We start from the raw sequence: 25,294 nt of genomic DNA, 5'->3' as shown, positions 1-25,294 counted from the left end.
TGACCAATTTTTGTGCTTTAGTTTTCTCATTTGTAAAACAAGAGGCCTTCACCAGTTCTTAGCCAAGACTATATTTCAAGGCAAAATTTCTCTAATTGGGCTCAGTGGAGGCAGAGGACACTTGAGCTTGTGATGTTTTTAGAGAAAATAGGTTATTAACAAATAGTATTTTCTTCTCACCTACTATAAACCAAGATTTTTGCCCAGTTTTAAATATATTATCTTTTATTCTTACAACAACCCCATCTCACACATTAGGAAAAAGAAAAGCTAATACTTTGTCAAAGGTCATATAGGTTAAAAATGATGCAAACAAGATCTGAAGTCTGGGTGGCTACATTTTGCTGCTGCTGTCCTGGGACCAGAAAGCAGTATGTCCTTAAAGCTCCTTGGCTGATTGTAATGTGCTTCCAGGACCAACAAACATCTACTAAAAAGGCTAAAAGCAAGTTCGAGATATCTACCTAATAATAACAGGTAACACCTTCAATACTTTCAATACCTTCAATACTGTCTCCCCTCCCCCATTACACTAATTCAGACAAACTGGGATTACACCTGTACGATACCCCAATTCTGTAAGAGATGGAGAGGTAGATGGATAGAAAAAGCTTTAATTTTTCCAGAAGAGGATACATTCCAGAGGTGTCCTCTTCATGGACCTTCTTGGCTCAGTGAGTGGTCAGGCGTCCTAGCTTGTCCTCTCTGTACTTTTCACAACCATACTGACTGACTGAAAATATATTATTTAATAATGTTGGAGTAAGTTGGCCCGTATTTCATGCAACTTGGTTTCTGGAGCACACCAATGGCTTTAGGGCAAGACTTGACTGTACTCACAGCAAGTAACAGAAACCTTCCTCGGGTCCAGCTGAGCACGTACCTGTATTATCTCAGCTGATCCATATAACAGCATGGTCATTATTTCTGTTTTACAGGAAACCAGGGCCCGAAGTGACACAGTGGGTCATCCAGAAATGAGGCCAGGCCGTCTGGCTCCAGAGCCAAAAATTTCTGAGCCCTGCATTGCCCTGCTCCTCCCCTTGCCATGGCTGCTGGTGAAAGGGTGATGGTCTTTATTTCTCTTTCAACTATAAATAGTGAAACTAGAATAATCAAAAGAATTTTAAAATGTTGTCCTGCCACTCTTTGAAAAGGTAGACTACAACAGAAAAAGGAAAGTCTTGATACCCTGAGATCAAACTCTTACATTCTTCTGGTCTATTGTGGATGAAACCTCATTTTTGGCACACGGGTCATTGCTCAAAAGCAATGTGTGCCTTTATCTTTTTAATCTGTGTGTGGTCTCAGTAACGTACGTGTGTTATGGGCCGTGCCACAAATCTGGCTCTCCCTTCACTGGCAAGGATTTTACTACACAGACCACGTTAACATGAAAAACCTGGAACAAAGAGCAACACTGACTAGCAGCATTGTTTCTACAGCTAAATGGGCTAAATGATGTATATGACCCCTTGATGAGAAAAACAATTACAAAACATTTTCTTGCACTATGGGAATCAACAACTCTAACTAGGAGATGAGTGCTCAAAAGGTCTAGGGAGGTAAGAAGCCAGCGATTACAAGTATGCCTCTGCATGCAGGTCTCTGATAGGAAGCAAAATGTTTTACAGAAAGGAATTGTACCTGAAACAAGTCTTGATTACCCAGCAGGTAACAGGCCTCAGTGAACTTCTCCAGGGGACAAACAGACATTTTTTTCCCCATGTGAAGTGACTTTTCATACTTCTGGAAGAAAAAAAAAAATAGGGGAAGAAGTTGTTTTTCTAGTAACCTCCAATCATAGATACCAATCCCCTCCCCAGCAAGACTGGCAGGGAAAACAGTATACATAAGAACAATGCATAATGACTCTATCATTTCATTTAGGTATTAGTTTCCTCAAACAAACGGGCAAAACTCTCTGATCAATCTCACCACAAAATATGAACATTAACATATCATTACACACATACTCCCAGCTCCAAACACGGAGGAGCCAACAACAGCAGAAACAGAAGCCAGATCCAACATGTTAGCAAATCAGGTAACAGCCCAGAATAAACAGCTGGTCAACCTTACATTTCTATCACTTTTCATTTAAGAAGCTTTGGACCCGGCATAAAGTTTCTCTATAGTGTGGAAACCTGACAGGGGCGAGGGCTCTGTCCCGGGACATATTTGGTGTCAGTCCTGCAGAAGGGAGGTACCCTTTGAGCAGGAGCCTGGACTGAATGATTCTGGATGTTGGATAGCACATGCTGAGCTGGCTGACAGACACATCCATCCAAGAAGAGAGGAATGCCTGCACTTGACCTAGAGCTACTGCAGAAAGTCACCTGGAGATGGGCTAGTTCCTTCTGAAGTGAAAACCCCACGCAGCCCTGGGTGTGCTCTAGTGGACAATTGCTATGTGGAGGGTGGGTAAAGGGTGCTCCCCCACCCCCCAGAGATTAGGTGGCTGCTTCTCTTCCTATTCTCTGTGGTCCACTGGCAAGGGTCAAGTTCCTGTACTCCACCGAGGCATCAATGCCTCCAAGAACTCAACCCCTTAGATCCTGGTTTTACACAGTGATGAGGAGATCTTTGCAGGGACTCTGCTGTATGGGGTCTGAGGCAAAGCAAGGCCCATAGCAGAACCCAGTGACCCTGTGGGCCCCAGAGAGGTGATCCCAATGGCTGCTGAGCAGCTCCCGGCCTGCCTACATCATTTGAACAGCTGGACTCCCACAGCACTCTTTCTCACCTCCTGCTGAATCAGAAAGGTCTTCTCCTTTCTGATTCCAGTTCTCCAGATTAAAAGCTGAATACCCTCTGCATACAGTCACATGGATATTTTCTTTTAGTTCTAAGTTTTAAAAAATTAAAATTACTATTAAAAGGAAAACCTTCATCACTGCTTTTGTCTTCTGAACTGCTAGTGAGTTATACAACTCACTTGGTCACAATCAAAATGTCCGAACCTGACCTGAAATGCAGCTCAGACCTGCACAGAGCCTTGGACTTGACGGCCACTTGAGCTGGGCTGCCCACTTGCAAGCCTCAGAGAATGCAATTCCTTCTCTTTCCCTGTGCAGACAACTTTTGCAGGGCTGTGAGCCGAGCAGTAAGTGTCCAAGCCGATGATGAGAGCTTTCCTGTGTGTTTCATCAAAACCAAAGCCAAATCGAAAGGGTTATGTCAAGGAAATCACGTTAGACAGTGCCCTTTCAACATCTAAACACCCGTGCCTTAAAGACACTGAATAGAATCCATGATTTTTTTTTCCCCCCGGAGCTGTTTGCTCTACGTTCATGACAACACCAGGAAAACCATCTCTCTTTTCTCTTGTTTGCAAGAAGAATTAGATGCAAAGGACAGGCAAGAATCAAGGTGGGTGGGGGGGGTTACTAGTAGACAATATTAATGAGACACCACAAAAGTAAATGCAAGCCATCGTACTCGTCTTCTCTTAAGCTATCATGGGTAGCAAATGGAAATAAATATAAAATAAATGCATTTGCTTGTGGTGAGCGGGGCTGGGAGCGGAGTGGGAAGGGATTCTTTCTGGTGCTTTCTGGTGCAGCTAGAAATTGCCTCAGGACAGACTTCGGACTTTTCCAGCTAAAAGGAGTATTTGGCAGTAGAAGGATATAGTTAAGGGAAAAGTTACCCCAAGCTTCAGAAAGACCTGAGTTCGAGGCTTAGCTCTGCCACACACACACACACACACACACACACACACACACACTTGTTTATACTTGTGCTTACTACATAGGGCAGTTGTAAAAATAAGTAGTATTTATAGAGTACCTATTCCATGCTGGGTGCTCCTCTTACTATTCTGTGTCTGTTCATTCAGGTAACCCTCCCAGTGGTAGGAGGTACCGCTCTTACACCACTCGATAGAGGGTACAACGATGCCCAGTGCCATGCAGCTCCGAAGTGGAGGACCTGGGATTCCGACCCAGGTGTTCTGACCTCAGAACACAAGCTCCTAATGACTACACTGTCTTTCACCTGCACGAGCCCCGTCTTCCCTTCTTAACAGATGAAGGTTATAAAACTCATAGATTTATCATACGTGTTCAATGAGATATGGTGCAGCACAGGGACTGGGGTAGGAGAGACAACCAAATAATGCAAGCTGTGATTTTCGGCCTTTCTTTCCTTCTCTTTTCATCCCAGACCCAAAGAGGCAGAACTCGCAGGGAGGACTTGAAGAAATCATGCTAGTTTCTTTTCTTCCCCACCCAGGGAATCCTGTGTCCATACACTACCGTGCTACACAGCTAATACACACAGGGATAACAATGGGGCCTCTGGGTGCCAAGAACATGGTAGGCATTATACAGAACCCGTCTTTCTCCAAAACCTGTCTGCTTCCCAAGCCTGCCCAGTCTCTGCTGTGGGTTTAAGATTACTAGCAATATATCCATCGCAAAGCCCTTTAGTCAAGAGGGCCGGCTCCTTTGTCTTTAGAGCCTTGTGTCTGCAAGAATACAAAACTTGTTTATTTCGGCTGCAAGGGTGTTTGGGTAGCAGCCAGAGTCTGTAACATTTGGGCTCCTTAAGCCTTTATGCCTCTCTGTTGTTTGGCCATCACAACTCAATTTACACCCCATATTCCCCCTTTACTTATTCTGCATCATACAGGACCAGAGATTTAACAGCATTTCTCTGATTTTCTGGCCTCCTCTCAAGACTTGATTTGATTTCTACAAGCCATATGATGGTGTTCTCTGCAGCCAATAAGAAGTCTTCAGTAGGATGTTCTAACGAGGCTCGTTCCCTTAGCAACAAGCCCCCGCAGCCTCCTCTTCACTCCTGCAGGCCGAGAGAGACAACTCTGCCAAAAACAGACCAACAAACAAAATATGCTCCATTGACAGAACGAGGCTAAAGTTTGCTCAACAGGTAAAAGCAAGCTATCATCCGAGTGGGAAGGGTGGTTCCTCTGGGAGAAAACTCTCCCTCTGCAGGCACGTGATTCCTGAGAAAGCGACGAGGCCCATAGACCTGCTTGTAAGCCAGGCCATGAGGTGTTGTTCCTGATGTTCACTTGGCCTGTGATTTAAGCTTATTTGCTTCTCTGGGACTTAGTTTTCACCTGTAGAATAGTGGTCTCTGGCACTTTCACCACAGAGCTTAAAACATTTCACCGTATGTTACATCGTCTTCTCACAATCCTGTAAGTCAAGCCAGATGCTTTGCTTTAGGACCTGAAAGGAAGCAGAGGGACAAAGAAATTGAGGGACCTGCCCAGAGCTGCAATATAGCTGGGATAGGAATTCACATTGTTCATCTTAAAGGTAAACGCCCTTGTTCCCTAGAAATATCTTTGCCACAGAATGGAATAATACAGAATTCAACCATTTTGCTTGCAAGTTGCTTGATTTGGGTATTCAGATGAACTTAGGGGGGTTTGAAAAACCTGTCGAATAGAAAACATTTATGTTCAGTCAGGAAAAAAAAAATAGGTTCACCAGAGTTGCACATTATAGAAATATTTCATCCTCGGGGTCTGCCACCATGAAACACTGACTACTTAAACCTACCTTGTGAAATACATTATTAGTCATTATTAGTTCCATTTTACAGCTGGAGGAACTAAGGAAGAGTGTTCAAATGGCTTCTCTGGGGCCTCAGAGGAAGTCAGTACTGCACGGGAGAAGTTCTTGTATTTGCTCGCTCTCCCTCACACAGATAGAGAAAACAGGTTGTCTGGAGACGTTCTCACAGCTGAAATCGTTCCGGCAACTAGAGGCACAGTCCGCTCACGCCAGCTTGGAGGTACCGTAGGAGCGACAGGATTTCTAAAAGACAAAATAAAAACAAATGTGAGCTCCGTAGTGGAAAAACTCCTTGGAGGTTGTGTTTCTCTAACCGTCGTCACTGGGTCACCAGGAATTTGGGAGGACCCTACAGCAGTCACAGACTGGGACACTTACTGTAGTCCTCATGAATTAACTCCGCATTTGATGGCAATCGAAGAAAAGCTGATGTCTTCATGCGTGCCAGGCTTTCCGCTGGTTTTCAAGATGTGGAGTGTTCGGTGTGGTGCTGAAGTGTGTGTGTGTGTGTGTGTGTGTGTGTGTGTGTGTGTGTTGTGTCACTTCCTGAGCATTAGCTACCTATCAAGCTCTGTGCCTACTTGTGGGAAATAAAAACAAAAGTATTCTCTCTTCCCCTGAGGAATTTAAAAGTTAGGGAAGGAAACAAAACACAATATCCTAGGTTCTGATAAAACCTGGAGTTTAAATATGTTATTTTAAATTTCGCTGAACCCCCACATTCCTTTAGCTTGTCGAATTCTGGAAAAGGTTTGTTTTCTTTTTCAAAATGCACCTAACAACATCATTACAATTAGTTCTTTACACTTGAAATTAATTTTTTCCTCTCCCAATCAACATTTAGGATTAGAACTTCCTAAAAGGCCATTGCACTTAAACTCCCATATAAAGCAATTGCGTAATTAAAATGCAAACCAAGGCTGCTTAAATCACATCTACATTCCCTTCTTTAAGGGAAATCATGGACTTCCTTCTGCCAGGGGCTATGCCGTGTGTTGAGCATAAAGGAATCAAGCGTGAGCCCGACTGGAGGTTGGGGGGGCGGCCGCAGCGGGAATGAGACAGAAAGCACTGATTTCGATACAGTAAGGTGGACGCCGGTTAACACCCCTACAATCTACAAGGAGAGCCCAGAGAGCAGCCCCCCCACCACGTGGGTGCGTGGGGGTGTGCCGAGGGGAGGCCGGCTTTCTTTATGAAGGAGGTGGTGTTTGAGACGTCCTCCAACAACAGCAGGCCCCCCCGGAGCAGGATGAGGACTTTTCCAGGCAGAAGGAGAAGCATGTGCAGAGACAAAATGGCATGATTTGGGAGTCTCCGGGGGTCTGCCGATCAAAAGAAAACCTCCTGAGAAGGTTGACAAGTCGGGCCGTGTCCGCGGGGTGCTTTGCACGACCAGCTGAGCCAGACCCCAGACTGCTTCGGCTAATGAAATCTGCCGGCCGGCCTCCTCTCCCCCGCGCCCGCGCTGCGGGAGACACCCCTGCCTTCTCTCGCGTCTCCCCTTCTTCCCCTGACAAATAATGGATGGTAGAGTCTGCTTCTAACTTTCCCAAGCATGGAAAAAAAGACCTTGAGCTCCACCAAGGAGAATCCCCGAGAAGCCACCGCGGGTCCTGGGTGGTGTCGTCTTTGTCAATTTCAGGAACGAGCTTCCCGCAATAGGAACCTGTAGTGAAAATTCCAAGGCGTAATTGCTTCATATGTGTGTTAGCCGAGCCTCCAAGACCGCCTCCTTCTGTTGCTTACCCATGGGCTATCTCACTGTTGACCCTTATGCACATAATTCATTGTGCCCTTCCAGTGCCGGCTACTGTGACTTCTCAGGGTGAGGAAAGTGAACACCGCAGAGGATGATAAGATTTGGGAATGATTTGTGAGGACTGTTTTCAGTCTGACCTAGATCACGGAAAATAGAGATTTTTTTTTCTATTTTGTGTAAAATTAACACAACTGTCAAAATGTTCTTTTACAGTGTTTTCAGCTAGTGTCTAAAGTCGTTGGACAGCTAAACTACTGCTGAATTTCTTGAGTCTTCAGAGAAGTCCCCATAGCGAGGGTAAGCCGTTGACATGGATAGCAAGGGAAAACACTGTGTAAAGATAATTCTGTTGTGGCTAAAGACCTATCTTAAGCTAAAGACCTTGAACAAAGAACAGTTCCAGGTATCTGTGTTTGAAGTTCTGTGGTGAAATAATAATTGGAAGCTTATGTAGATACGCCTTGATTGATAACTGTTGTATGAAAATATTTTTAAAAGGCTGGACATTTGCTAGGTGATACAAAGTGCGGTTTAAAAATTCCATATTGACGGGCGCCTGGGTGGCTCAGTGGGTTAAGCCGCTGCCTTCGGCTCAGGTCATGATCTCAGGGTCCTGGGATCGAGTCCCGCATCGGGCTCTCTGCTCAGCAGGGAGCCTGTTTCCTCCTCTCTCTCTCTCTCTGCCTGCCTCTCTGCCTACTTGTGATCTCTCTCTCTGTCAAATAAATAAATAAAAAATCTTTAAAAAAAAAAATTCCGTATTGACAAGGTTATATATATTCACACCAATCTTTACCGAGTTACTTCATTTGTATAGATACACTCCGATATAAAAGCTTGACATGTCATCTTTAAAAGAAGTAATAATTAGGAGCACTTGAGTGGCACAGTTGGCTAAGCAACAGACTCTTGGTTTCTGCTCAGGTCATGACCTGAGGGTCATGAGATCAAGCCCAGGCTCTGCTCAGCAGGAAATCTGCTTGGGATTCCCTCTCCCTCATCCTCCGACCCTCCCACTCATCCTCTCTGTATCTCTCTCTCTCTCAAATAAATAAATAAATCTTTTTAAAAAAAAAAGGAATAATGATTATAATTACCCAAGGAGAACTTACAGTGATTACCATTGGCAAAGACAAAAATGTAATAATATTCTATTACTATGTATTAAGCAATTACTAAGTACCAAGCACTATGCTAATCACTCAATGTATATATTACCTCATTTAATCGTGTTGGTAACCCCTTGACGTAAGTTTATTATCTCCCTTTTTATAGGTGAGGAATCTGAGAGCTAAAAAGATAAAGAAATTGGTTGAAGTTTATCAAAGCTGATAATAACACACACAGCTAGGTTTTGAACTCTGGAATCACCTAATTGCAAGGACTATCTCTTAACCACTATCTCTTCATTGTCTTAGGCAGTTTGCTTCCTAATAGGAGAGCTACTTGTAGTAGATACTTATCCCTGGTTGGTAATATGGTGACGTTCTCTAATAACAGTCTTTGATTTAGGTATTATTAATTCTTCCTTTTTAGAGCTGAATACCTTGAAGCTCAAAGAAATTAAAGAACTTGGGGAACCTAGGTGGCTCAGTCGGTTGGGCATCCAACTCCTGATTTTAGCTCAGGTAGTGATCTCGGGGTCATGATTTCAGGGTCATGGGATAGAGCCCCAAGTGGGGCTCTGCACTCCGTGGAGAGTCTGCTTAAAATTCTTTTTCTCCTCTCTCTCTCTCTCAAATAAATAAATAAATAAATAGAAGAAATTAAGGAATTTGCCTAAAGTCTTACCACTAGTATGAAGCAGAACAAAGACTGAAAGCCAGGTCTTTCCATCTTAAATCCTCTGCTACAATTATGATTGTCATTCTTATTCCAAATAGGTAGAAAAAGAAGTAATAGAAAGTTTGCTCGACACAAATATATATGCACATACACTCAACAAGTAAGGAGGTATTCCTATATGTTTTTGTATAAATAAAATAATAATTCACATCAATTTTTATTTTTTTACAAAAACTTAGTGGCAATTAAAACTTCTATCAATCTCATAATAAAGGTTAAGAGACTCAGATATTTATCAATGCTTATGAAATAAGATTTTACTAATTCTAAGATATAATTTTCTTAGTTCAGCGACTTAATAATCTTTCAAAAATGGAGACCTATTAAAATTATAAACAATGATGAAAGTCTTTTTCATGGTAGGACAAAAAAAAAAAAAAAGGAATAACTCACAATCTACCTGTTTTAACATGGCAAAGGGGAAATTTTTCCAAAATGAATTGTTAATGAAAATTCTGAAAAGATGATGATCCTTGAGACCTTTGGATCTTGAAATTTTTACATTTAAAATGGAGAGAAGAGTAGAACGTTAGCCCTCTGAAGGATGTTTAGAGGATAATATCATTCAAAAAGTCGGTGCCAACAACAATTTATACACAGCATGAAGAGCAACAAATTCCGCTTCTGTGGTTTGTATCTGGAGAGGCAAACAAGCCAAAAGGAAAAATTCCAAAGAAGGTTCAAATTTATTCTCCAACCTCAGAACCTAGTTCAGGTTTGCCTGTGTGGTTTTATTGCTTAGTTCACACACACAAATTAGCACTGGAGATCCTAAAAGCCAGCTTAAAAAAAAAAAAATCTTTTGCTCCTGGTGTTGATGAAAGAAAACACTCTTTCTCAAAAATGTGATTATTTGGTTCCTCACAAGTTCAAGATGTGTGAAAAGAGAGAAGGAAATTTCTTTAAAAGAACTTCCTTCTACCACATTTTAAAATGTTGCTCTTTCATCAGTGATAGGCAATCAGGGGCTTCTAAAAGTAAAGAAACATAATGGTATCTTTCAAATTAGTCAACAGGGAACTTAGTGTCAAATTATGTATATAAGCAGAATACCTTGGAGCTGCTTTCTGTAGTTATTTCTTTACAGGGAAAAAATACACACACACACACACACACACGCATTGTAATTTACATTTTAAATCATTGGAACTTAACAGTGACTGTTCCTACAGTAAAATCTCATTGAAAAAAAAATCTTGCTACAACCTTCCCTCAAGAATAACTTTTTATAGTTATAGCCAGATAAAATATGATTTGCTTTAAGGTGAAAGCTACTACTATATCCTACCATCTGCATTATATATTACTGTGAAATTATATTGAAGTTATAGTGAAACAAGTATTAGAATAAGACCAATTGTCTAACCAAAGAAAACATTCACAAATCTAACAGTTAAAAAAATTATATGAGAAATGTAAGTTACCAAATACGTATTTTGCTCAAGTCCTATAACACAATGATCAGGGAAAGAGTGTGCACACAGCGCAGGAGGCCAGGAGTTCAGAGTCCTGCCTGGAGCTCTGGGGTGAGAAGATTCTCTGTCCTGGCGTAACCATGTGAGTCACTTGGAAATACACCACGTGCATTAGCGTTTGAACTTTATCTACGCTTTCTCAGGCCACTGCCGATCAAACTAGTTTTTAAAAATACATTGGCTCTTTTTCTCTCAGCCAGCCTCGTGAGGTTTTTGTGACTTTGCCCTGGGTGGCATCACAGCGCATCCTGGATCTGTGATCAGGAGAATCTCCGAACTCATTTGTTTTCTCCTTAAAACAGGTACCAGCTCCTAAATCTGTGTTTTCATTCAAGTGTGTTCATTTCCAGTTATTTTATCTCAGCATCTTTTTACCTTCTGCAGATGAAAGTTTTCTTCTCGATTTAACAGTGTCAAGACCTATGACCTCTGTTACATGTGAGGATTTCCAAGCTGCCTCCTAAATTGGAAAGTATTATTTATATCCCAAATATTTTTTAAAAACTGAAAATGCTCAAAACAAAATAAAACAGAAAACCAAGATGCACCAATATGCCCATTTCAATATTTTGAATAAATCTAACTTTTAAAAATGATTTAAAAACCCAAACCGAGTCCCTTTGGCTGAACCCCCTATGACCACCTACTCTGGGTAGATGTAATGAAGCTGAGGTATTGGGGTACGACATCTGGCAAGAACTTGTGAATTACAATTTTCTTTTACAACTGAAAACCATATCCTGGGCAGGCCTCAGTGGGGTTTAATGCTGTCAGAGCACACAAGGTTTGTTTTGATCTGTTATAGAGCAACACACATAGCTTTCAGTTCACACTAATAACATCTCCATGTCTGGTATACACCAATCCAGAGGCTACTAATTAAAGGCTGGAATTAACCAAACACAGTTTCACTACAAGACATGTGAAACTTATTAAAACTTAAAAGTAACTGCTGATTCTCAATACAGGCAGAACTAAAGAATGTGGGAGTCTTGTGAGGTTACTTAAGCAAAAAATTTTAAAGCACTTTCAAGACGCTTTGGGCCTGCCTGTTCAGTACACAATGTGTTAACATAATAGGAAAATGTGCTAAACTTAAGATTACTGAAACCAAGAGATGAAAAGGATTCAACAAGGAAACAGATCATTTCCCTCACCAGGGTTAACTTCTACTCTGAGTCTTTGGTCTAACACGTAATTCTATATACACTTGTTGGAACAATTACCTTACCATTTTCTCACCAGAAACTGTGTGTTGATTTGGAAATGAAGGGGGAGTGGGGACCAATGGAACACGGCAGAGAGGAGGTGGCTTTCAGCAGCTATGTTGTGTAACTCAATGTGAGCCTACAGCTTTATTTATTTATTTATTTATTTATTTATTTTTAGCAACGTGTAATGTACTAATAGGGAGGTGGCATGAGTATACAGTTTGCTGAATTTTCACTAATTAGATTTTCCCATGTAACAGGGACCCAGATCGAGGAATAGAACATTCTTGGCACTCCTACAGATTTGTTTTAACTTAGCAACATATCTTCACCCAGACTAGGCATTTAGATCTCACTCTATGTCATGATTTGAAAGAAGAGCAAATCCCCGGACCTGGAAAGCAAAAGGGAATGACAATAATTTTGAGTTTTCTCTGCCATGTAGTTTTTGATAGGGCTACTGGGTCCTAACAAGCAATGTGTGACACCAGCTGCTCATCTGGTTCCAAGAATGACATAAGAGAGGCGGAGAATGCTTCCGTTAATGTTCTTTCCCTGGGAGGTTCCCTCAAAGCTTAGGCTTATAAAAGTTATGGAAACACTGTGGTTTGGGAGGCTAAGCTCCCCCATTTCTGGAATCAGAGATACCATCCCTGCAACTTACTATAAAGAAGACCCAGTCCAAGAAGTGTAATCTCTCTGAGCCTCAGAGACCTCATCAATAAAATAAAAAAGTGCCAGTCTCACTGAGTTGCCGACAGGGTCCAGTGGGAGCCCTACGGTAGCACGCAGAAGTACAGAACGCAAAGAGGCAATCAGAAGATGGCATTCATCATTGCTATCATTAGTACCGTGCCCAAAAAAGCGATTCTTCCATTGGAGAAAAGACCTCCAGCTTTCCCCTCCGTTAGATACCAACTCCTCCTCTTGGTGCAGACTTAGTTGTCTATCTCTTAGCCTTTAGAACCAAATTCAAGACCAAAGAGTGTGTGACCCCTATTGGTGAAAGAACCTAGTGTACCCCATCCCTTCTCTTCCGGACTTACCTCAATCTTTAAACAAATACCTCTTACCTTTTACCCTACCTAAAGTTTTCAAACTCTGGTGTGCCTAGGCATCCCCTGGATGTCTGGGACTCCGCAGCTACCCATTCTGTTTCACCAGATCTGGGGCGGGCCCCAGGAATCTGCATGCTAATGACGTAGGTGGTCTCTGGGCCACCATTTCAGAAACACAGAACCTCTGATTCTCAGACCTCAGAGGTTATAAAGAGCATCTGTGAAGGCAGACAAACACTCAATCTATTTTCTGTGCTGAGTGGACAGTGTCCACAACTGACACTTTCTAACCATTAAAAGAATTTTCCAAGGAATAAAAAAAAAAAAATTCTCCAAACATACGGGCTACTGGTTTTCATTTCAAGTAGACTATTGGCATATCATTTAAGGTCCTAAGCAGAAATGAGATGCTAATGAAATCAGGTGAGTTGAATCAATGCAACTTCAAAATTCATGAAAGCAAAACTAAGATTCCTGCTAACATATAAATGTAGCATTTTTCTCATTATGGTTTCCTATTTCTTGGGCTTATTTCTTGGTAGCTGACATTGACTGTTTTTTCACATTTTCAGTTCCTCTTCTTTTTTTTTTTTTTTTCTAACAGTAGGACCATCGGCACCACAGCCCAAGACATTTATGTAAAAAACTTTATTTGTACATATGCACTTAGAGATATGTATGTATAGATATTCATTGAGATGAAAATAATGCTTTGTTGAGTGGATAATTCTTCCCGGCCTTCACATTTCCTCTCTTTCCACTGGCATCATCATCACTTCATTCAGTGTATATTGAATTACGTCCACATTCGCTTAAAAGATATATCCTTTAAATAAGTTCAGTTATAGGTCATTGAAAAAAACAATTTGGCTTCCTTAAGTGAGGTTGCAGTCCAGATGGTGAGTTTCGATTTCTTCCGTTGTGTTCCATAAATATCTCTGTAAGACCTACTGCGTACTCGATTCTGTTTGCTGCGTTGGGTGTTCTCCCTAGTTGAGAGGGAGATGGAAACCACATCATGGTGGAGCACACGTTCAGGTAAGTACCTGGAGTCAGTTCTCTCTACCGAAGAAACACCGTTAGCAAATCTGAGCTGTGGATAGACAGATCATTCGGCACCCAATACATCTGAATTTGCTTTCAGGGAACAGATCATTTTCATTTCCCTTCCTAGACACCCCACCCACAAATTCCTGCCCAGAGGACACAGTTGTTGGAAACTCCTCCCTCACACAGTTCTTGGCTGCCCAACCCTAGTTCATGGCCTGGCATTGTCAAATTTGCTTGCCTTCCTAAGACAACCTGACCCAATACATTTCTAGGAACCACCTGCTGTAGTGAGAAAGAAAAGCTTTGGGACTGGGTGAAAATATATCAGCAATAGTGCTTATCTTGAGAACTGGGGATAAAGAAAAGTGTTTTTTGGGGTTTTTTTATGTCCTCCAAATTTTCCATAATTAACATGTTACTTTCATAATTGGATGAAGTAACTTAGAAAAAGAATGAGGAAAGCATACCTTCAGTTGGGGTGTCCCATCATTAAAAAATAGGGTACAGAGTCATTGTAATCAGTGCTATTACCAGATATACTTTAATTGGTGTTTTAAATTCAACTACATAGTAAGTTCAAAATATTGTTGCTTTGAGAAAGGACCCTCAGTAGAATATACAGTTGCTTTTTTCTTGGATGTCAAGATTTCAGGCATGAGTAAGATTGAAGATGGTTTTGTTTTCTTCCTTTTTCCCTTTAAGTTTTCTAAAATAAGCATGAATAACTTTTATAATTAGAAACATACCAATAAATGCTATTATTTGAAAAAAGATTTTAGGCTTGCTGAAACCCACAGATAGTTAGACTGTGCCCAAATTTATTCCTACACTATAGGAATTTGCCCAACCACTTTCAGTGTGGTGGACAATTTCTTAAAATAGCACTCAATGAATTCATTTGCTTTAATGATTTTATAATTAGATATCTTGTAAATATTCTTGATTGTTAAGTATCTGATATTGGTATGAGTAGAATCCAGGAAACTATGCAATTAACAAAATTCAATCTCCTTTGGATATAGCCTTTTAAATAAGCAAGCTTCAGATTTACAATGTGGGACTTGTGAAAATGTCTCATTACCTAGGATTATCATAATCCTGGAAATGACAAATTTTAAAATTTGTAGATTCATTTTAAGACCACAGAGAAGGCTGAAAGAAAGAGCCTATATTTATTGTGACCAGGTGTGCCTGGCCACTATCTTTAATAGCCGAGACCACATTGCTCTATCCCCAGAGCTCTGTTCAGGAAGGCATAAAAGGTATGAACGTTTAAGAGGGCCTGGTAAACTTTTCACCTTAACTGCTCAAAGAGTACCTATTTCTTGGGGTAGAACTTAGCAGCTTCCAACTTAAGGTGAGAAGTGCTGAGATTTCTGAAAACAGATGTTGAAGTCAATAAACTCAGTCTATGTCTAACACTTGATCCCACTGGACCAAATAAGAGTGTAAGAAATTGAATTCATTAAAACAAACACAAGAAGGCAAACAAACAGGAAAAGACAAATGATAGAACTGCCTGATTCTAGGCTCAGCCTGAGTGCACCCATCACGGAGATCATTTTTATTCTTCTGTTTCCTCTTAGAGGCAATATTTCACACTAAAAACAAAATTTAAGACATACGGTATTTTAAAACTATACCAAGCCGAGAAAAGGAAAAGGAGATGCACATCTGTCTGGTTTAATTTCCAGGACCCAGAGTTGCAAGCCTGGAGAGAGATTAGATGTCTTAAATACCACCAAGGATAATTTTCCTCAATGGAACCATCACTGAAAAGGAAGTTTTCTTATCATTGGACCCTGTAAACAACCTTTATCATAAAGATTGAATTGACCCTTAGAGGCTGCATTACTTTAAGCAGCAAAGGGATGAATGGCCTCCAGCCAAGGTCACAGGAGCTGACTCTTCTCCAACACAGAGACCCAGAGGCTACTGGTTGCCTTGCAAGCTTCTTCCATAACTTCCACAGTCCTTGGGTTTGAGCTACAGAGGCCCTCTCAGAGGGCCATTTTGCAAATACTAGGGCTTAAATGGCACTGGAGTGTTGTAGTCAAGAGCTGGTGTTACTCCATTGCCAGACTGCTTGGGTTCAAATCCCAGCTCCCTTTCTTACTAGCTTGACCTCAGGTGACTTATTCTAGTTCTTTCTACCTCCTGTAGATGAGGATAATACTACTACTCTATCATCAGGTTGCCATAAGATGTTAATAAAGTTAATCCATGTAAAGTTCTCCCATCAATATCTAGCGCAGAGTAAATTGTAAGTATTAACTGTATTCATAAATATAGTCAGTGTGAAGCTACAAATGAGAGAGATCAAGAAGGAAGAACAATCAGCGAAGAGAACTGTGAACATTGCCTTAGGAAAAGCAGAAATTATACGCGAACGGATTCATAGTTCCAAGCTACGCAGTTCAGTTCAGGAATTGTCTTCTCTTTTCTCTTACATCCAGGTGGAAGTCTCCAGGAAATACGACTGGGAACTTCTCTATTATCATCCAAATTTTGCCATAAACAAACATCAATTTCCCACGAGGCTGGGATAGCATTTTTAAAGGAATAGCCGTCACTTGTGAAACATTTTCACCTGTAAAAGTAATAGCCAAAGCTTGTTCTCAGTTTCACTTAGAACCCATTGTGTTAAGAAGTGAATCTCCTGGGGACTGAACATCAGTTCCATGTCAATGTAGAAAGTATTTTTAATTGCGCCCCACCAGTGGGAAATAGTACGGAAGACTAAGGAGGCTGCCTAACGGATGGGAAGTACAATGACGAGTCTAATTCACCAGATTTCTCAAAGGCCTTTCCAACAGCTATTACAGCAGTCAAATGAAGGGGGAAGGTAACAGTGGATTATTACCTTTCACTCAACACTTCTCCCTCTGCCAAGAATTTTTAAATGTCACAGGAATATAATTCACATGCTTCACAGATTGTGAACAATTTTCCCTAAACCTTCAACCATGTATCTAGCAAGCACTGAGGCTCCATATAATCCAAGCATGACAGCAACGGGACAACGCACCTTGTGCCCTGCCCCCTTCTCCTCCAAAGCCCCCAGGATATGGAAGAGAGGACTCCCGTATGACACTTGCCCTCAGGGTTGGGTGGGGCACCAGTAACGCCCTGAAGCTTTGCCAAAACAAGTGAAGAACTCTGAACCAGAAACTCTAGCGGATGGTCATTTTGTCAACTTGACTGGTCCTAGTAAGAAAAGGAAAGATACTCTCCAGCGTTCCTGGGCCACTTATTCCTAAGCCATGAATTCATGAGAGAGAGAATCACCTCCTTTCAAGCTTGGATGGCCAGTTTAACACAGTCCCTGCCATAGCAAAATCATGACGATCACTAACATTGTTGGTCATCATCGCTAACATCGATTAGAAACTTACTATCTGGGGTGTCTGGGTGGCTCAGTGGGTTAAAGCCTCTGCCTTCAGCTCAGGTCATGATCCTGGGGTCCTGGGATCGAGCCTCAAGTCAGGCTCTCTGCTCAGCTGGGAGTCTGCTTCCCTTCCTCTCTCTCTCTACCTGTCTCTCTGCCTACTTGTGATCTCTCTCTCTGTCAAATAAATAAATAAAATCTTTAAAAAAACAACAACAACAAAAAAAAAAAACCCAACTTACTATCTACCAGGCACTGTGCTCAAAGTTTGACTACAAGTATTACCTCACATAATCCTAAGAACCCTATCTTACACTTCAGCAGCCTGAGGCTCAGAGGTTAAGTCACCATCACCCGTGGGCAATTGTGACTTCCATAATCAACACCCAATATGTACTTGAATGAATAAGTGAAGTGACACATTTCCAAGTAGGTCTAGTTTCCCAAGAAACAGATTCACCAAATATGCACATATAACTAAAGCTGAAGGGAAAAGACGCCAAAAACTGGGTGAGAAACTTTGAAAATTACTAGGACTGCTCAATTAGGAAGAAATATCATTGCCTAGTGCAGAGAAATACAGAGATCAGGATACAGCCTTCCTCCTCGTTATCTTTTTTTAAAAATCTAATTTCTTGGGGCGCCTGGGTGGCTCAGTGTGTTGGGCCTCTGCCTTCAGCTCAGGTCATGATCTCAGGGTCCTGGAATCAAGTCCCTCATCGGACTCTTTGCTCAGCAGGGAGCCTGCTTTCTCCTCTCTCTCTCTCTGCCTGCCTCTCTGCCTACTTGTGATCTCTGTCTGCCAAATAAATAAATAAAATCTTTTTAAAATAAATCTAGTTTCTTAGGAATATGCTTCACCTGGCTTGTAACTGTTCTCAATAACTGTGATTATTATTGCTGTTTCGTTTGGAGCTAACGGTGTATTAATCTCCAATAAATGGTGGCTACTCCCTCCCTCTTCCAGTAGGAACAGGGAGCAGCATCATTCTCTTGTTCATTCATTCTGCAGTTATACATGGAACATCTATCCTGTGTCAGGCTCCAGGGATATGGTGGTGAATCAGACATGGTCCTGCTCCCAGGAGCTTGCAGTCCACCCAGGAAGCCAAATGTTAAACAATTGCCTGGAGAGTTAGCAAATTACAACCAGGATACACACTATCAGGGACAGACACATCATACATGAGGGTATAGGGGTGGTACTTGGCCAGCCTGAAGGAGACAATGAAGGTTGGCATTGACGTGACTTTGAAGCTAAGACCCCAATAGAAAGTATGGAAAATGCATGGAAGTTTGCTGGGATTGAGTAGTAGGTAAAAATGTCCCAAGCAGAGCAAACAGCCTGTGACAGCACGTATAAAGACGTTGAAGCAGGAAAAGAGCTGGATGCAGTATGGATATTCATTTTCTTTTCCTTTTTTTTTTTAAGATTTATTTTATTTATTTATTTGACAGACAGAGATCAGAAGTTGGCGAGAGGCACAGAGAGAGAGGAGGAAGCAGGCTTCCCACAGAGCAGAGAGCCCAATGCGGGGCTTGATCCCAGGACCCTGGGATCATGACCCGAGCTGAAGGCAGCAGCTTAATCCACTGAGCCACCCAGGTGCACTTTTTTTAAGATTTTATTTATTTATTTGACAGAGAGAGACACAGCAAGAGCAGGGGGAGCAGGAGAAGGAGAAGCAGGCTTCTTGCAGAGCAGGAAGCCCGATGTGTGGCTTGATCCCAGGACCCTAGGATCATGACCTAAGCCAAAGGCAGACGCTTAACAACTGAGCCACCCAGGCGCCCCTTCATCTTCATTATTAAATAATTAACACATCAGTGGTTGGCATCAGAGCAGTATTTTCTAGAAACTGCTATACAAACTGAGCTCTAGAAAATAGGATACAGCCAGACAGACCAAGGATAGTATCCAAACCCTAAATGACACCACTGGCCTTGGTGCAGGAAATTCTGGGGAGCATTTGCTCTGAGAGCACCTCAGAGCACCTCTGAGCATTTGCACCTCAAAAGTGTTGGTGAGCCAACCAGAAAATCCTATTGCCTCTCTCAGTCTCTGCCTGTCCCATCTCCCACCATACAGAATGAGTATGAGAGAGAGAGAAAGAGAAAGAGAGAGAGAGATTCCTACAGAAGAACCTCTTCTGAAACATTCACCTGGTTCAAGTCTCCCAGCAAAGCAAAACAGGGTGGCAGCTGGCCCCATCGCATTTCCATTCTCTTCCCCCACACACTTCCTTCCCTGAATGCCTCCACCCACCTTGAACTTGGACTGATGCATCTGCCAAAGTAAACAAGGATGCCCTGAAAGAGGGAAAGAAAGAAAGAGAGAGAAAGGGAAAGGAAAAGGAGAGGAGAGGAAAGGAAGAAGGAAGGAAGGAGAAAGAAAGAGAGAGAGAGAGAGAGAAAGAAAGAGAAAGATGGATGGAGAGGAAAAGGGGAAGAATGAATAAAATAAATCCCTTTAGGACTTCTTGCACTTTGGGATTCATACAGCAAAACTATCTGAATGCCAACCCGACTCCTGCAGCTTTTCAAAGTCCACAACAACCCCATCACCCAGCTTAAGTGGCAGAAAATCAGACCCACCAACTAATTGCATTCATGATGTGTGGTCCAGAAAATCAATCCGGTAGGAGGACAAAGCCCACACCTCTTCTTTGCAAGTTCCTTTGGTTACTTCACTTACTGTTTTCTCCAGGTAATGCCTGCAACCTAAGTAGGATCAGTAAAGTAAGGAGCCCTTGATAAAGCGCAGGAAACACAGGCGGGAGGGAGAGGGGACAAGGAGGGCAGAGGGGGAGCTGGAGCCCCTCCATTATCCTGGGAGCCAAGGAAAAGTGTGATCAAAGCCTTCAAAGGCTTCAGTGTACTCTCAAGTTACGGAGAGCAGAGCAGAGAGCAAATAGTTCCTAAATGTTTACTTACAAATTAGTATAAAGCTCCATCACAGGTTACTCAGCATTTTCCAAATTTTGAATCCCTGGAGACCGCTCTCAAGAAAAGTGCCAGTTTGGCATGGAAATGGGGTGAGTGCCTCCCAGCACACCTGGGATTTCAACAATCTCAAGCCTTTTTCAGGAGGCCGGGCAGGAATTTAAACTTGCCCACCTTTCTACACAGAGTCATTCACTGTTCATGACTGACTTTTAAAAAAAAGTGAAGTCGGACAACCCAGTACTAGGTAAGCCTATCCTTAGTTCTGTTTTGAGTTTTAAAACAATCTCATTGTCCTAACCAAACAAAACGAGTTGGGGTTTTTTTTTGGTTTTTTTGTTTTGTTTTAAGATTTCATTCATTTATTTGACAAAGAGAGAGATTACAAGCAGGCAGAGAGGCAAGCAGGGCCTGCGGGGGGCGGGGGGAGGAGGAATCAGGCTCCCTGCTGAACAGAGAGCCCAACACAGGTCTTGATCCCAGGACCCTGAGATTATGACCTGAGCCAAAGGCAGAGGCTTAACCCACTGAGCCACCCAGGCACCCCACAAAATGAATTTTGACTTGAGCAAAATAAATAAATGTTACCTGAAAGAAAAAATATATATATAATTTTATATATATATATATAATTGTGGTGCCTGGCTGGCTCAGTCAGTTAGGCGTCTGCCTTCCTCTCAGGTCATGATCCCAGGGTCCTGAGATGAAGCCCAGCAGGCTTCCTGTTCGATTGGCAGCAGGCTTCACCCTCTCCATCTCTTGTGCTCTATCTCTCAAATAAATAAATAATTAAAATATTTAAAAATATATATATAGTATATATAAATAAAACTTTTAAAATATGTATGAATTATAGATATAAATATGGATCAAGTTCTCTCTTTTGCAGAGGAGTTTCTCTCTGTCAGTAGTTCTCAAAGCAGGAAAAAGTTAGAGCCTGCAGGGTAATGGTCTGGTTTTCATTTGGTTCACCTCAGTTTCCACAAGAGATAAAGCCAAGCTACCATGTTGCCCGACCGCAGGGAGCTCCGAATTTTTGTAAACCACAGTGTGAATGGTGCAAGGTGGAAGAGCTGTTCCACAGAATATTCTGTTCACAGAACACTCTAGAACATTGGTGAGATGCTCGTCAGCTTCTTCTTTTACACGTGGCTTCTCCCCACCACTCTCCTAAATGATGCTTCCATTTAAAAAAAAAATATTTACTTATTTGTCAAAGAGACTGAGAGAGTGAGCCCAAGTGGAGCGAGCAGCAGGCAGAGGGAGAAGCAGGCTCCCTGCTGAGCAAGGAGCCCAATATGGGATTTGATCCCAGGACCCTTGGGGCATGACATCCTGAGCCAAAGGCAGCCACTTAACCAACTGAGCCAGTTAGGCATCCCCAAAATGATGCTTCTTTTCATCACAAATGTTCTGTGCACGGGAGATGAAGCAGAATTGAGGAAGCAGGGCCCAGTAAGAACCGAGTTTTTAAGAAACACACATTCAGGGGTGCCTGGGTGGCTCAGTGGGTTAAAGCCTCTGCCTTCAGTTCAGGTCATGATCTCAGAGTCCTGGGATGGAGCCCCCGCATCGCATCCGCATCTGGTTCTCTGCTCAGCAGGGAGCCTGCTTCCTCCTCTCTCTCTGCCTGCTTCTCTGCCTACTTGTGATCTCCCCCTGTCAAATAAATAAATAAATAAATCTTAAAAGAAAGAAAGAAACACACATTCAGTCATTCCGCTTAGCCCCTCTTGCCCCAAAGCAGCCTAAAAGCCATTCCTTTTCTGCGTCTTCTTAAAATGAGCTATTTTCCCCTGAGTGCCACTTCAGCCACCCCTCCCGATTTTGTGAAAATTACACAGATTCCCACAATTCTCAGAGCCTGTAACTGTGGTTCACTCCGGAGCTGAGACCCTGAGCTTCTCACTTAGTTTCCCATTTCCCCAAAGCTTTTGCTCTTCAAAAAAGGACATCTCTGGGCAGTGGCACAACTTTTTCTGATACAGCTTAAGTCGGCTTTAGGGATCCTGGGCAACTCGAATTTAACAAAGGATTCAAAGCAGGCAGGAGGAGGGAAGGTGCTTGGAAACTAATGGCTTGGCTTTTAAATCCTCAGTTTCCAGGCTGTACTCCCGAGAGTATCAAGCTTCCAGGACACTTAATATGCTGGTAAAGAGAGCCCAGAGAGAACCAGAACCAGAGAGAAACCCTCCGCACCCCCTTCCCCGGAAGCACTGGGAACGCAAAGATACATTTAATAATAAGATTTGACGGGGGTGGAGAAAGAACTTTTTTTTTTTTTTTTTAATTTCCCAGGGAGAACTTCCTTTGGCACCACAAAATTAAGGGATTTTTTAACAATGTCTTCTTTTCCACCTTTCCCAGAAGAGGCAATTGTAAAGGCCGGCCCTTGAAAAATAATATAGTAAAATCTAACTTTATTCCCCTAATCTCTTAATGATGCAGCACCTGGCCGTGATCTATCCAGCATCGCACCAAAAATACTGTATTAGTACCAAGAATGTTTGAAATGCTTTAAAATAGTGAAAGCTATTTACTTGATTAAGTTAAAGTGTTTACATAAAAGTGTCGTATTTTGACATCAGTCATACAACACCACATCTGGTACTTCTAATTAAATTGTGTGAAAAAGATGACATTTTTTATTCAGTCGCAACAATATGGGTAATGGGAAGTACAAATGTATGCGTCATGCCTAGTCTGGGATCTGCTCTTACGGCACGCGGCTGCCGAAATCCCCAGATTTGGATTTTGCAAAGCCCTCATAGCTTCCAACACATGTTTTGCCTGAACAAAGACGAAGTAACTGGGCCCCACCTCTGTGAGTCAACGGTTATTATTTTTCCTATTTTGATTTAAACCTCTCCAAGCGCCCTTAGTGAGCTAAAATGTAACAAGAATTAGAAAGAAGTTATCTTAAGGAATTGGTGCTCAGAGCCCAGGTAAGGCGTTTTGTTTTGTTAAGCGTTAGGCCTGCAGATTAGGAAGTAAACTGGAGAAACTTTAATGGGGGAACAGGGGAGTGAAACCCTATTCTTCATTCAGAGCCGGAGTTCATTTGTATCTTGGTTGAAGTGTGGAACCCATACAGTACCTTAAAGACAGCCTGCTCCTTCCTGAAACTCTTGATTTAAACCGCTGGGGTTGTTTTTTTTTCTTCCAGAATTGAGATGAAATATTTTAAATATAACAAATAAAGGACAAAATGGCTTGGCTTGTTAAGGCATGCTTATTTCACTTTTAATATAGACAAATAATACTTCAAAATCCTTTTCTTATTTTTTTAAGTTAAATTATGTCCACCCCATGTGCAGATTCAATTTACAGACTAAGTACACAACCAAATCTAGCTTCCCTGGGAACCATCCATTTGCCTAAGAAGGTAGAGGAGACACTGCTGTATTTTCTTAAAGAGATTCCTGGCATTTTTTTCCTCCTTCGTTTTGCCTTAAAGACTACCTTGAGAAATGTTGCCCAGCAGTAAAAGGAAAATGAGTTCAAGCTTCAAAAATCAGGAAATTGGGGCAGTAAAAATGTAAGTTATAAAGTCAATGTTGATCAGAAAATAAACCAAGCTCTTTTAAATGGGTTAAATGTCAGCCATGAAAGAAGGAAAGACCATCGGACTTCCTGTGGAATTAGTCATCCTTCCCAGGACAACGCTGCCTCCAAAAGGCTCTTTCGCTGCAAGTGGATACGTTGGCCCAAGATGGTATAGTATTTGAACACGCATATGGGGTATGCACTTATTTACCATGTACTATGTTCAATTTAAAGAAAATAAGCGTGAAGGCAGGAACCGTGAACAAATAGAGGGCATGGTTTTCCATAATTGCAAGGAGGCTTAGGTAATGCTCTCTGTGGTGTTTGATTTAAAATGTTAAAATATTAACAGAAGTTTTCTATAGCAGAGTGTTCCTATCACAGTGAAATGACTCATAAGAATGCTAAATTCAAACCAGATGGGCACAAACATTAACTGGGGAAAAAAATCGGATTTTTAGGGGTCAGCATGGGTCTTCATAAAAATGAAGACCTTGTCTGAGTTCGTGAAAAATGAACTTGCAGTGATAAAAAAGAAAACAAGAGAAAATATTAGCGACTTGATTTTAATTATACAAGCCACTGTCAATTAGAAGAACTAACATTTACAAAACTTTACATTGCCATTTTAATTTGAAAAAGATGACAAGGGTAATCTCTGAGACTTCAGACAAACAGGGACTTGGGTGTCTCCTCCTGGTCAGCCAGAGCCAGGGATGCAGGAGTGCAGTCGTGTGCCACCCTCAGATTCTAGAGAAATCTCTCTGCTTCCCACAGAGAAGGAACCCTCCTTGAAGATTTATGTGGTAGAGAAACCTCCAACCGTCTGCCCACGGCACGATGCCAGGCTCTGCTCTTCTTTCAACAGACCACAGAGGAAAATTCTCTTTGCCGGGTCAGACACCCCACCAAATCTCTCCCCGGCTCTCTCGTTAAAAATACGTTCCCTTGCCTTTCTTCCTTTTTGTTTTTTCCACCAGAGCTTTTGACCATTTGCAGATTGTCTACAACATGGGCTGTGTTTAAATGCGTACATACCCTACAAGAAGAAAAATATGTGGGCTCAGAATTAATATTGTTTTTGACTTATAGGGAAATTCCAGTTGTGTTTAACTTGGACTGTGGGATCCAGGAACTTTACCGAGAGGAGAAGCGAATATGTTTTGCACAAAAAAATGTGTATGGGGAGTTCCCTACTGTTTTGTTGCTGGAATCTTGGACAACACGGGGAAAAATGACAAGCACATAATTCAGTCTGGCAGCCACACGGCTTTGTGCTGTGAGCCTGTCCGTCCTTACTAGCTAAGCGAGGGCTGCTCTGCTCTGCTGCAAGGATGAGAGACCTCCCAGGAACAAGAAGGTACTTCAGGAAATGGTGTTTCTCATTCAGTAGGTGGCCTCTCCTCTCCGGGTCCGTGTGAATCGATGCCCTGCGTGGTGTTGAGGGCACTGTGCTGCACTGAG

This window comes from Neovison vison, chromosome 12 (genome assembly GCF_020171115.1).
Source record: "Neovison vison isolate M4711 chromosome 12, ASM_NN_V1, whole genome shotgun sequence".
Taxonomy (NCBI): Eukaryota; Metazoa; Chordata; class Mammalia; order Carnivora; family Mustelidae; genus Neogale; species Neogale vison.
Note: the sequence above shows the minus strand (reverse complement) of the source record.